Genomic DNA, 15104 nt, shown 5'->3' with positions numbered 1-15104 from the left:
TATGCAGTTTCAATACCAAATACAGATACCCGTGAATAGGTTATTTTTGGATTCCAAAAAAGATTTATATTCTTTACTAGTGTTATTAAAATTAGGAAGATTTAGGGACGATAAGTGGTCAATATATTAACCATCAATTCTACTTTAAAATTCAAACATGGTATTTTAGGCCATAAAAGAAAAGATCATACTAATGAAGTCTTAAGGTTAGAAGTTGTTGAAATCTTTAGAGCTCTATGTTTAATGGAGATAACTAGTAATAATGTCTGAAAAAAGGCCAAAACCACCCAGCCATCATAAGTATGTTTTTTTCTATCGGAATCCATTTCTATGATGAATATTTAACGCTATATAGAGTCCAATACTTAACTCGTAGGATAGTTGTTTTGTTTTACAAACTGGAAATACAGTTCATCGTCTCCTCTGTAGTATATTGTATACTGTATCTTCAGTTTTGATAAGTATAGCTCCAATCTCACAAGGTTATGGAATCAGAATACCATGTTAACATCAGAGTAAAGTTATAGAACGTTGTAATAAGAATTAATGGGTAGGCGTTATACGTGATTGGCTGAATTCAGGTATGTTAGTTTTTAAAATATATGATGAAATGGGGGAATATTTTAAAGAATATAGTAACACTGGAGAATTTTTCTAGGGGGTGTGGGTTGATTTTTTAAGTAGAGTGACATTAATTGACGACCGCTGTAGGTTGTAAACAACTGCAAATTTTACCTATATATAAACCCCACGGAACACTATATATTTTTTCATTTTCTAAAAGGTCTTGAATTGAAGTTTTAAATTATACCAAATATTTGACTGAAACTGTTATAGATTTTATGAATTTCGATGGGAAAATAATTGGTAGTCTTTCTCCTATAATGTTATCCTATATATGAATAGGATGTTATAATAGACACCGACATTATATACATGTATATAAGAAATAGGTATTTATTGTTTTGCATTCATTAACCGGTTCGATTATTTTCCTTAAAGAACCAACATTCAGCTAATATCATTTTTAAAATACCATCTTATGGTATCGGAATATGGAAGTGATCATGAAAAACTGGTTATGGTTGTATATACTACATTAAAACATGTATGTTTAATTGAATCTTTTTTGCTTAAAAGTTCGTGTGTTATTTATCAGTTTTGGGTTTACCGTGATGCAGTGGCTAGCGAATTATTGTGTTCAACGGATGCATCTTTTAATAAACGTTTAAATCCTCTGATATTTTCATAGTAAGCCTTAACAGTGCTACGTACGAATAAATGACGAAATTCCCAACTCCACGCACGCCCTCCCCTATTTTGCAAAATCGTATCTTGAAAACGTCAGTTTTACTATGACACATCAAAGCCTAATTTTGGCACCAACACAGTTCGTAAACCCATACGCTTCTATACTTGGGGGACCCCAGTTTGTAAAACAAAATATCTTTACTAGGAGTCAGGTTGGGAATCTGGTTGGTGTTCAAGGTTCATAGACCTCTATTGAAATCTTCCGGAATTTAAAAAGGATATAGATCTTTTGGGGATCAAGAAATCAAATTTTTGTACAGGAATATGTTTTCATTTGTTTTCAATATGAGTATAGAAAAGATCTACATTTAATTTTTTTTTTTTTTACATTTGTTTCCTTTTTGAAAACTGTTTTACTGCAATATATTGTGGACAACAACATATGGAATTCTGACAATATTTGGAACCGAACAAATCCCACGCCAAGGAGTTATGAAGCATGTCTATATATTGTATCAATTCAATTTCTTTATTGCAAAAGACATACATCTTATAGCACTTATAAGGTTAACAATACAAAATTATAGGCAAAAATGGACGGTCAGTCCTTACAAATCTTGCAGTTTGCGTACACTCGTATGTTTACAGAATAATTTGTATTTGGAGAATGACATGCAGGTTACTGAAAAATATACACACAAAAATAACACATATATGTTATATATATATTGATAGTAATGATAATTGAAATCAGCAAATGGCACAATATAGTTCAAACCATTCTGAGTGTGAGGGCTTTGTAAATGAATTTTCCTAAATTACACAATTCTTTGATATTGTTAACACTTAGTCACTGTATTAATTTGTACATGGATGGTTTATATCAGTAATACTTTTTTATTAGCTTTAATAAGCATATTTTATAAGCAGTATAAAATGATATTCGTCTTCGATGTCTGTAATACAAATTTTACAAAATCTTTTGTCTCTTGGTACATTTTTATGTCTTCCTGTTTCAATAAGCAGATTATGTGAGGACAACCTCATTTTGGAAATACATTTTTTTTACAACTTTGGTATTGATTTTTCTAAATAATATTGTAAGCAAAATATAATTGGTCCCTTATAAATTTGCCCACCTTTGATAATTTTGCTTTTCGTTTTCACAAATACAATATGACCAGCCACAAGCAGCTCTTAATATACAATTTTCTGTCTGCAATAATTTAAACCAGAACTTAAACAATCGATATATACGAATAAGATATAAGGGTAGACGCCCAGTCTCGAAAAATAACATAGTTGTATTTCTTTTTTTAACGAACACCAAGCACAAAGCGTAAAAACTCAAAGTGAACATTTTCAATATCTTGTCCCTTGTGGGAACCCCAAACTTCACATCCATAATTTAAAATGCTACACACATAGGTATCAAAAACAGAAAACAAAGTACAATGGTTTAAATAAAGCTGATTAATTGTTGATTTGAGAGCAAACATGGCTTTGACACGTTGTGCCGCTAATTGTTTTGAGTGGTAAAACATTAACCGTTATAATTGAACATAACGCCTAGATAACCAAACTGGTCCACGATATCTAAATTTTCATCGTTATAAAGCCATTTCTCGTTGGTACGGCAATTCCCACAATTTCTAAAAATAACCACTTTAGTTTTAGATACATTTACATCAAGGTCCTTTTCATTGGTATAGAACTGTAAAATCAACATGCTCTGTAGCTCATCAATTGATTCAGAAAACAATACCATGTCATCAGCATACATAAGAAGATAAAGACTTAACAATTGCAGGTCAGTAGGGGCAGTATCAAAACATATCATTATCATCATGTACGTTCCCGTAGAGTTGTGGAATTGTAGTAGAAATTAATATTTCGTCTCTAATCGTGTTTGCTCTCTGGAACTCTGTGGTTGCTTTCAAATATAGCTATCCCATTGTCAGTGGGATACTTTGGAACATCGCACTAATGTACATTTCACATTGAAATAAAAAATATGAGACTTCTAGTTGCTGTTGTTGTACCCAGACTCTTGAAATCTTTAACTAAGATACACGTGTTAAAAGCTTTGTATTTGCATGGAGAATTGAAAAGATTGACGTACATGTACATTAATATATAAACTATAAGACATATTGTTGCTGTTGTACCAGACTCTTGAAATCTTTACATAAGAAACACGCGTTGTATATTTCGTTTTGTAAGAAATATACGTTTAACTGCTTTAAAAAATGTTATTTTTGTAATTCGTTGATATTGACAAAAATTCTTGTACATAATACACTTGGAATTAAAAATATCGACACCCTTCGGATAGGAATACACAAACCGCTCGCTCGCTCTCTCTCTCTCTCTCTCTCTCTCTCTCTCTCTCTCTCTCTCTCTCTCTCTCTCTCTCAGCTTCATTTGGACCAGATTTTTTTTTGATTTTTTCAAAGTTTACTTTTACATCTACAAACTTAAAGGAAGTCATTATTTCAATTGACTTTCAATTTCTCACCTGACAGGATAGCCGATTCTCGTGTACATGAATGATGTTATTGTGGTTTTACAAAGAGTCAGAACACAGTGTCAGAAAAGCATTGTCCCAAGCGGCGACTTGTATGGCCTTTGCGATTGCATCCCTGGCTCGTTGTCTGGCGAACGCTTGCTCCTCCTCTAAGGCTTATTGGGCATAGTCTGGCACGGTTCGAATCCATGACATGACAAAAGCGATTAGATGTACTATGGCGAATGTCTTCATCTTGAGACTTGAATTCAATGAAATAATTCAGTTAACATACAATATCTTCTTGACCACCCATCATTAAAATGTTTCAGGAGGGCAACAGCACACAGCAAAAGACATTTGTACTAAACGAAATGCAATTAGTTCCTGATAATTCGTTGGAATCCTACGGTTGAACCCCCGCCCACCACCACCCACAGATACCAATCATGAGTCTGTCGTACAGGCACGCAATCGCATCTTCTCGGGCCTTTCCGTCAGAGCTCGGAAAAACAGCTCGAATGAATTTACATTACCAGATGTAAGAATTTTAAACAAAATGGAGTCGCTTCCTATTGAAATAAGTATCGGTTAGACAGCCTTATAAGTCGCTTCTTTGTTATATTTTAGGGTATAACATTTACTTTATTGAAGTCTAGCTTACATCCCAACAGATCGTAAGATGTGTTGTATTTATATCAAGTTTTATAAAAAGGGGGGTTGTCATGGACGCCTAGGTAATACGTTCGATGCATTTTTCTGTGCCTGCTGGAAAGGCCCGAGAAGTTGCGATTGACAAGCACGTTCCATCGTTTTTCATAAGGGGAGGCTGACTTTATGACACAAAACCCCCCACAAAAATCCAAAACCTCCAAAATACCCATTAACCTTTATTCACCATTTACCAATCTTCAAATTCTTATTCTTTCACCCGACCATTAGCTAAAATGTGACCTAGACGTAAAAGATATAGATTTTTTTTAACAAAGAAATCCAATTATTGTACGGGGACATTTTTTTAATTGTTTTTTTTTTATTGTAAGAACTACATTTATAACAAATATTTTTTTTTTCAAAATATGTTTTCTTATTGGAATCAGTTTTAAACCTGGCTGAAGAACTTTACTGTAGATTCCTAATTAACCGCCAGGAGTAAATATCGACGTAAAATCGCGAGAAGCACCCTTCGCGGATTTTAAAACCTCGCTTTTATTTTCTAAGAGTTCAAAACTATAAGAAATAAGGATGGAAATTCCGTGTTCGCGATTTTATATTCTCGCCATTTGATCCGAAACCGCCAGATCGCGGAATTAAGTACTCGCGTAATATAAGGAATTTACCATTGAATGAGAAATCTTTTTAAAAAACTGCAATATATTGGTAACAAAAATTAAATTGGACTTCATGACAATATTTGGAACCGAAAAAACCCACATCCCCATGGTTTGCGAAGCTTGCCTCAACGTTGATGACAAACACTCTCATTATGATAAATTGACTATGTTCTTCTATGTTCTTCTAGTACTTGTTGTAGATAACGATCTCTAATCGTATTTGTTCTCTGTCTGAAACTCTGTGGTTGCTTTCAAATTCAACTCTCGTTGTCAGTGGGATACTTTGGAAAATCGCACTAGTATACATTTAACATTAAAACAAAAACTATGAGACTTCTTGTTGCTGTTGTTGTACCAAAACTCTTTAAAACACGCATTAAAGTCTTTATGTTTGCATGGAATATACGTTTAACTGTTAACAAAGAGTGAAATTTTAAAATTGGCAATTGTTGAATTGACAAATTACTAGTTTTCACTAGGGATGGAAAAGATTGACGAAAAATCAAACATGTAGGATGTTTAGCATCACATACACAAATACATATATATCTCTCTCTTCCTCTCTCTATCTCTCTACATAGGCGTCGGAAGCTTTTTTTGCAAAGGTAGACCTAACCATTAGGCACATAGCATCAGGGAGGGGACAGCCCCCACTTTTTATCGCAGCAAACATAGTTGCTCCTAATTTTACATTAAAAAAATTAAAATATTTATTGAAAATTGGAGTCATAGGTATACTAGCCCCCCCCCCCCCCCCACACACACACACGGAATAAGAATATCATGATTTGGGAAAGAAATCTTTTTGGAAGGTACTCTCACGCACACCCCTCCACAGATTAGGTTTTTCATGATTTTAGGAATTGTGTGTGGTTTTTTTTTTAAGATTTCCGATGATTACTCTAGCCCCCCCCCCCCCCCCCAACTTTTAATTTGCTTACGACGTAACTTCTCTCTAATGACTCAACTTCAGTTGAAGCATTATTTTATTTTGAATTTCAAATTTGACATATGGATGTACAAACATAAACGAAGTAACAATTATAAGTAGTTAGAAAGAGGTTCTTTTTTTTCATTTTAGACTTTTAATTTCTCACTTGACACGATTGCTGATTCTCGTGTACAATGTTATCAGGTTTAAGCAGGAGTCACACCATTAATTCTTTGGCCCATTCTCGCTAAGGCCCTCCTCCTATCGGCCGCCAGCCTTGCTTGGCGTCTGTCACTCGCGACTGCGTTCCTGATTCGTTCTGCTCCCTGTCTGGCGGGAACTCCTGCCTCCTCTGGGGCATGTTGGGCAATTCTCCGTCTCAGTGTCAGTACGGCATTGTTAAAAGCGGCGGCCTGGTTGATCATCAAGATTGCATCCCTGGCTATTTCAACAATCTCCTCTGATGTTAATTGGGCGTGGCCTGGCATGAGCAGCACCGCGAGTAGTACCACTATGGTAAATTTGTTCATCTTGAAACTTGAAATCAATGAAAGAATACTGTAAAAATACAATATCGCGACCGGCCCAGCATTAATATGTTACAGGAGGCCAACAACACACAGCAAAAAACGTTTGTACTTATCAAAGGTAATTAGGCCTTGAAACCTACGGTTCAACCCCCAACCCCCACCCCTCGTTACTAATCATGAGTTTGACGATGTCATGCAGGCACGTTCCGTCGTTAAAATAATGGGAGGCAGAATTTTCTGAAATCTTTACACAAAAAAGAAATACAAAATACAAATTCAAAACCACCTAACTACCTCTCACCCTTTTTAGCTATTGACCAATCTTCAAAATCCTTATCGGAGAGGGGAGTGGGGGTCGAAGTACCTATTTATTTTTTTAAAAGTGTCCCATTTAAACATGTTTATATGCAAATGAATGGAAAAGGCTGTAACGAGAAAAAGTGCCCCCTGATGATACGAAGCTGTGATGTGTTTTGTTTTATATAACATTTGATTGTTTAAATACTGACCCTACTAGGTTGGCTAATATCAATAATGGCTTGAAATATGCGTACTAAATTGAATAAGAATAAAGTACTAGTATACTTACATTATATTGTGTGCAGCAGTTGTTTCTTTGACTTTCTCCTTTGTAATGTTAGTATCAGATAGCTGGGTATCGTTTTATAGTATCACGAATACATTCTTTATTTATGAGAAGCACCACTGTGTGTTGTTTTGAATCCCTAAGTTTGAGTAGTTAAAACATTTTAATAAACCTTGGACTTTCGGTAGGATGTAATATTTTTCAAAACAAGTAAAAATGACGCTTGTTTTAAGTGAAATAAACACAGATTCCGTCATCATACCTCAAAAGCCAGACAGATTTTGTTGACTTCAAAGAGCCATGCATGCATAAGTGCCCAGCAATGAAATAGGCCGGCCTACGTCACATTGCTGTTTGAAACAACTAACCAAAGTCCAAGCTCTTGTAAAAATGGTTTTAAGTGATCATTAGCACACTAAATTGAAATCAAATGCCATCACGCTGAAAGAAGCCTATATGAATAAAATTGATCACCAGATAGAGTCCAATACTAACACTTAGGAGAGACGTTTTGTTGTACAAACTGTAACTACTGTTCATTGCCTCTTTTGTGATATTGTAAGCTGTATTTTCGGATTTGATTAAGTTAAGCTCTAATCCCAAAAGGTTATCCTATATATGAGTCGGACTTTATTATAGATAATAGTAATGTTGTTATGGTTTTGCACGTAAAGAATCAAATGTCATTTAATTAATATTAACATCTTAAGGTACTAGTATTGGAATATGAATGTAACAAAAACCTGGTAAAGTTATTTGCTGAAAAGAAATCCAATTAGTCGGACTATCAGAAAAAGTGTATTTTCTATCAATGTTTACTGTGGTGCAGTGACAAGCGAATTATTATGTTCAATTTTATACTACGAATGCTTGACGAGACTCCCACTTGTCTGCATGCTCTCTCTTAGTTAAATCATACATATAACTGAAAATCTTATTTTAAAAACGTTAGTTTCTCTATGACACCTCAAAGCCCAATCTTTGCACCAGCACAGTTCGTAACGTCATACGCTTCTATACCTGATGGATTCCAGCTTGTTAAACAAAATATCTCTACTAGGAGTGAGGTAGGGGACTCTGGCTGGCGTTGAAGGTTTAAATCATCCTAAACTTGAAGAATACTACTTATTGATATAGATCATTTTGGAATCATTAAACCTCTGCGAGAGAAGTAGTTTCAAAAACTGCAATATCGTATTGTGAACAACAACGTACGGAATTCTAGACCTTTAAGACAATATTTGGAGCCATACAACCCCATGATTCCCATGATTTGCGAAGCGTATCAAAACATCTTATTATGATCATGTTCATGTAGTATTGTAGTAGATATTGATATTTCATCTCCAACCGTGTTCTCTCTCTGTCTGGAACTCTGTGGTTGCTTTCAAATGTAACTTTCTCATTTTCAGTGGGACACTCTGGAACATCGCACTAGTATACATGTACATTAATACAAAAACTTTGAGACATCTTGTTGCTGTTGTACCCAGCCTCTTGAAATCTTTAAAGGTATACGTGGCGTGTTTTAGTGAATAACAATAACAAGATCTGATTAGTTGCTTCATTTCTTACTAAAAGATGGACTTTCACACAAATTGCGCTTTATAAGTCAATCGCAAAACAAAGACACAAGAAATCAACAACAAAAATTGATTTTTACCGTGCCTGGCACGGTGACGAAGCCATGATATGACACGAGTAGCACTGCGAGTAGTACCACAATGGTGAATGTCTTCACTTTTGGAAATAAATGAAATAATACAACAAGTTAAGCTCTTTTTAAAAAGCTTGCCGTCTTTAGAACAAACCCTAAACAGCAAATAGTTATCAAAGACAGTTTAATTCTTTTTATATAAATGTCACCTTCCTCTATATAGCATGGCGAGTGGAACATTGTATGTCATGTGTCGTTTAAGCCTGCGTGTCTAAAATTGAGAACTGCGTACCCGAGCCTGTAAGTTGAGATCGACTATAGGGTAAAAGAGATCTTAGGTAGGGTCGTAGACTCGTATTATTTTTATAAAATCAAAGTTATAACACTGCATTGATCTATCTAAGGTGCCAATTACTTAACCGATATTAGGCATACAGCATCATTTTTTTTTATTTTGTATAAATATTTGAATAAACAATGCTAAAAGAAAAACAAATAATTTCAATAGATATTATAGAATATTACTTTCAACTAGTTGGACCTGAAAACCAAAGGCTGAATTTCATTCATAGCAATTTGTATTGCTTTTTCGTTTTCTCACTTTTTAAGATTTAAAATCTACTAAATTTGTTAAGTCGTACATGAAAGGGATCATCAGAAAATTATCTCCTTTGCGCCGAACAGTATTTCAACCAATGAATTAAATGTAAATTTTCACATCATGTATTTTCTACCAATCACAAAGGAAAGGAAGTGCACAAACCGGAGACTGTAAATTATTTCAACTCTTTATACCGTCTTCCACGGAAGACGGTAATAACTATCAAAATACAATATCTTTTTGACATTGCAATAACTCTCAAATTAACATATACCTTCCCATAGTGAATGATATAGATATATAATAAATTTATATATAAAGCACAGGGAATTTCATTTTTGTTGGAGCTCCACCTCCGCCCCCGACCGAGGCTTGAACTCACGACCTCTGCAACCCATTCTCCTAGCAGTGAGCGGCCACTGCACCCCCCACTCGGCCATCTTGGCAAGACAAAAATCTTGCTTTCGATGACGAACGGAACTAACGTCAATAAAAACGGTATCTAAATGTGGAGACATACGATGCGGCATGTGTCCGTTTTTAAAACAAGGCAGCTCGGTTGACTTCAGAGGAAAACAATTCCGCATAAATTCGGACATGTCATGTCATTCCAAAAATTTAATAGATACCATTATATGTGATGGTTGCAACAAATTTGATATCGGCGAAACAGGGACAACATTAAGAACAAGAATCCGGGTGCATAAACAGCAAATTAAAGACCCAGAGTACCGGAAAATAAAACTCAGCGAGCACATCGATGTATGCGGAGGCGGGCAATTTAAAGTGTTTCCTTTTCATAAACTTTTTACAGAGAGTGCAACGGAAAGAAGGGAAAAAGAAAAACATTTTATTCAAACTTTAAAACCTTGCCTCAACAGACTGCTATAGTTTAACTTTTTTATGTATTGTGTATATATTTCAATAATTTAATTCTGGTTGTAACGCGTTTTCTGATTGGCTAAAAAAATTATTTTATATCGTATAAAGAATGTTGCCTACGTCATAGAAAGACTAACGTCAAAAATGCATCAATGCGCATGACGTTACGTTTGAATTTTGTACAATTTTACGTTATTTTAAAGGTCAAATGACCGTTTTTATCTACAATGAAGAGTAAAAAAAATTAAATTATAAGCAATGAATTCAATATTTATTAGTTTTATACGATATAAAATGGTTTGAAACAGTTTACGCTTTTTTATAAACCGCTTCGCGGTTTATAAAGCGTAAACTGCCCCAAACCATTGTATATCGTATAAAACAAATAAATATTGAATTCATTCCTTAATTGAATTACCCTGTAGATTACGCGGCAATATCCCTCTACTACGTTAACTTTAACTATGACGTCATTGTATTGTAGACGTCACCAAGTAAAGTAATTTTTATTTTAAAAACGTCTGAAGAGAGAATGAAAGCGCTAACGTTTTACTGTGTGTTGTCTTTCGTTTTTCAAATTTTCTATATATAAAACCGGACACTGCGATATTTTTTGGATTTAACTATATATATATATATATATATATATATATATATATATATATATATATATATATATATATATATATATTCTTTGAAGTTTGGTGATGTTTGGTATTGTCAGAACAACACAAACAAAAGTCTGTTCTTCTGTTCTTATGATTAATTGGAGCCATTTTTACAAGAGCTTGGACTTTGGTTAGTTGTGTCAAATATCTATGTGACACAGTTAACTGTAATTCACGTAGGCCTGTCTGTTTCATTGCTGGGCACTTATTCATGGCTCTTTGAAATCATTAAGATTTGTCTGTCCTTTGAGGTAAGATGACGCAATCTGTGCATATTTCACTTGAAATCAGCGTCATTCTTACTTGATTTTATGCAAAAAGATTATTTCATCCTATTGATAGTCCAAGGTCTTGTTGAAGTGGTTTTCACTAATCAAACTAAGCGATTCAAAACAACACTCAGTGGTGCTTTTCATAAATAGAGAGGGTCCTCGTAACATTAAAAACCATACACAGCTGGCTGATACTAACATTACAAAGAAGAACGTCGAAGTAACAACTTCAGCAGGTCATCTAATGTAAGTATATTAGTATTTTATTTTTATTCTTATTCAATTCGGTACCCTTATTCCAGACAATAATACGTGTTCCTTTTATTAGACAACCTATAAGGGTCAGTATTTAAACAATCGTATTTTATATCAAACAAAACACATAACAGGCGCATATCATCAGGGGGCACCTTTTCTTTTCTGGTAACAGATATAACATATAGACATGTAAAAAGGGAAAATTAGTTTATAAATAAAGTTTTCGGTAATTTGACCCACACTACCTCTCTAATTAGGATTTTGAAGAACGGTGAATAGGGGTGAAGGGTGGTTAGCTGGTTTTGGATTTTATTTTTTTGGGGGGGGGGGGGGTTGTGTCAAGATTTCGGATAAGTCATGATTGGTAACGGGGGAGGGGGGTTCTACCGTAGGATTTCGACAATTTATCAAGAACTAATTACCTTTGTTTAGTACAAATGTCTTATTTTGTGTGTTACTTGCCTTCTGCAAAATTTTATTGATGGGCAGGTCGATATGATATTGTATTTTAACAGTATTTCTTCATTTATTTCAAGTCTCAATATGAAGACATTCACCATAGTGATACTACTTGCGGGACTGCTCATGGCAGGTCACGCCCAACAAGCTTCAGAGGAGGAAGACGCTCCCGTCAGACCGACGGTTGTACGAGACAGGAGCGCAGTCGAGAGTGCCAGTCCTGAAGCTATAGCTAAAATGATTGCCGATTTTAGGAGGGCTGTAGCTGGAATGGGCCTGACTATTGATGATCTGATCGCTGATTTAAACCTATGAACATTTTAAATGAGAATCAGCAATGGTGTCAAGTGAGAAATGTAAAGTCTAAATTGAAGAAAGAACCCCATATTAACTACTTACAATGTTTACAAATATATTGAAATAATGACTTCGTTGACGTTTGTACATCTATATGTCAAATTTGAAATTCAAAATAAAATACTGCTTTTACTGAAGCTGAGTCATATGAGAGAGAGAGAGAGAGAGAGAGAGAGAGAGAGAGAGAGAGAGAGAGAGAGAGAGAGAGAGAGAGAGAGAGAGAGAGAGAGATATGTGTGTATGTGATGCTAACCATTCTAGGTGTTTGATTTTTTGTCAATCTTTTCAGTTACGAGTGAAAACTAATATTTTTGTCAATTCTGCGAATGCCAATTAGAAAATCGCTCTTTGGTAACAGTTAAACGTATATTCCATGCAAATAAAAAGGTTTTAACGCATGTTTCTTAGTTAAAGATATCAAGAGTCTGGGTACAACAACAGCAACTAGAAGTCTCATATTTTTATTTCAATGTGAAATGTATATTAGTGCGATGTTCCAAAGTATCCCACTGACAATGAGAAAGTTACATTTGAAAGCAACCACAGAGTTTCAGACAGAGAGAGAACACGGTTGGAGATGAAATATCTATATCTACTATAAGTACTAGAAGAGCATGGGCATGATATCATATTAAGAGGATTTGTCATTAACGTATAGACACGCTTCACAAATCATATGGATTAGGTTTTTGGTTCCAAATAAGAAGACTGACATCATGAAGTCTAAATTACGGTAAACTTTTGTTTACAACATATCGCAATATTTTAAAACGATTTTTTAATCGGAGGTTAGTGAAAGTTCTGCAACAAGGTTTAAAACTGAATCTAAAAAGAACGCATATTTTTTAAAAAAATGTTTGTTATAAAAGTAGATCTTTCTTAAACAAAAATAAAAAACCGACCAAAAAGATGTTCCCGTGCAATAATTTGATTTCTTGATCCAAAAAAGATCTATATCTTTTATGCCTAGGGAACATTTAAGCCAATGGTTGTGCGATGGAATTTACCTCGTATCGTCATCTGACGAAACAAGATTGCTGGGCCGACAGCATAGATAATAATCTGTTTGCCGATGGTCGGGCGATGATTAAGGATTGCTTGACGGACTATTCTACGACGACTGGGGACCTAAAAATCGACTACCGACGCAGGAAAAACTGTAACTTGGGTCGATAGACACAAAATTGGTCGGCTGACGAATAGATAGGTCAATATTACCAAAGACAACAGCTGATGATCTGCCGACTGTCGCCCGATTAATACCATTATTGTCTTAAAAACCGTCTGTCGTTGGTTTTGGAAATGTCTTAAGTATTTTAAAATAATATTTTCAGAATTCTGTTTTCGTTAAAACCATGTACGTGTTGTTTTTATTTTAATTCTAACGTTTGATTTATAAATGATCTAATGATTTATAGATTATCAATGGCTAATAACTGTGACTGATTCGCGGCGAGAAATATTTGCGACTTCGAGGATATTGCAAAATTCCTCACATGCGAAAGTTGTTTAACATTGTTATGACATATTTACATCAATGGATTAAATTCTTTATTTCTTAAGAAAACCGATTCTGATTCATTAGGTTGAAATCTACACCACCCAGTTCTTACCAGCTTATCGATAAGTCGAAATTCAGATAGATAAATTCTACAACACACACTAAAATGACAGCAACGGCACATTATACATAAGAACAAGCACTTCCACAAGCCACAGACTGAACGAAAAAATCATGATGTCAGACTGAAATTCGCATACAAGAATGATAACGTGCTGATATTCATGAACAATAATTGAGTGTATTTTTTCTGCAATTATAATTTGGAATCCCGAGGTCCGGACCCCGTCCCCTCCCCCTGGAAAATTAAAATGTAATATTGCACATAGTAATTTTACAGAAAAAGGCATTGGAACCCTCTTCCCTTGGAAAAAGTATTCATCGTACACCCCCCCCCCCCCCCCCCACACACACGCGCGCTCCTTGTATTTTCACGTCGGATTAATGCTAATGACTTTGTTATACTAATTAATTTATTTTATATTTGCGCAATTAGTGAAAACGTAACGAAGTTCTCAATTTAAAAAAGAACTAATTTATATCTTCGGTCGGTTTATCTTTTAGTAAATTTCATACTTTTTATTTGAATTCAAAATTATACTGTTGGTTTGTCAAACTAAAATACCCCCTACCTTAAAAATACAGTAAGCAAACACACAAAGATACCACCATGTTAGTTAATCATTGAATGTGTTCATGATCATTAACATCTTTGACAGGGCTTTGGTCTGCATTCGTTTTTATAGAAAAATTAGAGAATTCTGACTTAGATAATTTATTATTTGTTTGACAAGGCATATACTTTTTATTTTCAAAGTATAATTTAAAGTTATTTCGCTTTTTCCCATTTTATTATAGTAATATACAACAAAAGGCGCCACTTCTTATAAACAAGCAATTACTACAGTAAGTTATTGATAGCCATGTCGTTGAGTATTTATATATTTACAGATCTCTGACAGATCTACCACTGATTATTTGTATATAACCTATATAATCCGACGAAGGGAAAGGCAGTGGTGTCTGGGCATCCCGGTACTCATTAAGTTTGTTTACAAACAAATCCCACACAGACTGACCATCTAACAGCAAAACCAACCATGCAGTATAGCGCAGGCACAAAGTTAATTATAACCCTTTCTGATGACAATCATTTCCTATTTAACAACTTGCAGTCCTATTTAACGCTAGACCTTAATACCCAGGTCAGCTTTTGTGTCACACTGATGCCTCCCCTCTACTTTACTATAC

The 15104-nt window shown here is 34.7% G+C and overlaps 2 long non-coding RNA genes across 2 annotated transcripts; one reads left to right on the top strand and one right to left on the bottom strand.

Moving 5' to 3' along the window:
- Window positions 1–6126: 6126 nt before the first annotated feature.
- Window positions 6127–7404, bottom strand: LOC105331655 (uncharacterized). Its single transcript, XR_010711342.1, has 2 exons — window positions 7142–7404; window positions 6127–6559 (listed from the first exon to the last, which is right to left on the bottom strand). It is a non-coding gene; the product is annotated as an uncharacterized lncRNA (long non-coding RNA).
- A 3651-nt stretch (window positions 7405–11055) lies between these two features.
- Window positions 11056–12429, top strand: LOC117681378 (uncharacterized). The gene is made up of 2 exons (XR_010711341.1): window positions 11056–11464; window positions 12013–12429. It is a non-coding gene; the product is annotated as an uncharacterized lncRNA (long non-coding RNA).
- The last annotated feature ends 2675 nt before the right edge of the window (window positions 12430–15104 follow it).

This window comes from Magallana gigas, chromosome 2 (assembly GCF_963853765.1).
Source record: "Magallana gigas chromosome 2, xbMagGiga1.1, whole genome shotgun sequence".
Lineage (NCBI taxonomy): Eukaryota > Metazoa > Mollusca > Bivalvia > Ostreida > Ostreidae > Magallana > Magallana gigas.
Note: the sequence above shows the minus strand (reverse complement) of the source record. Positions and strands in the feature narration are given on the sequence as shown.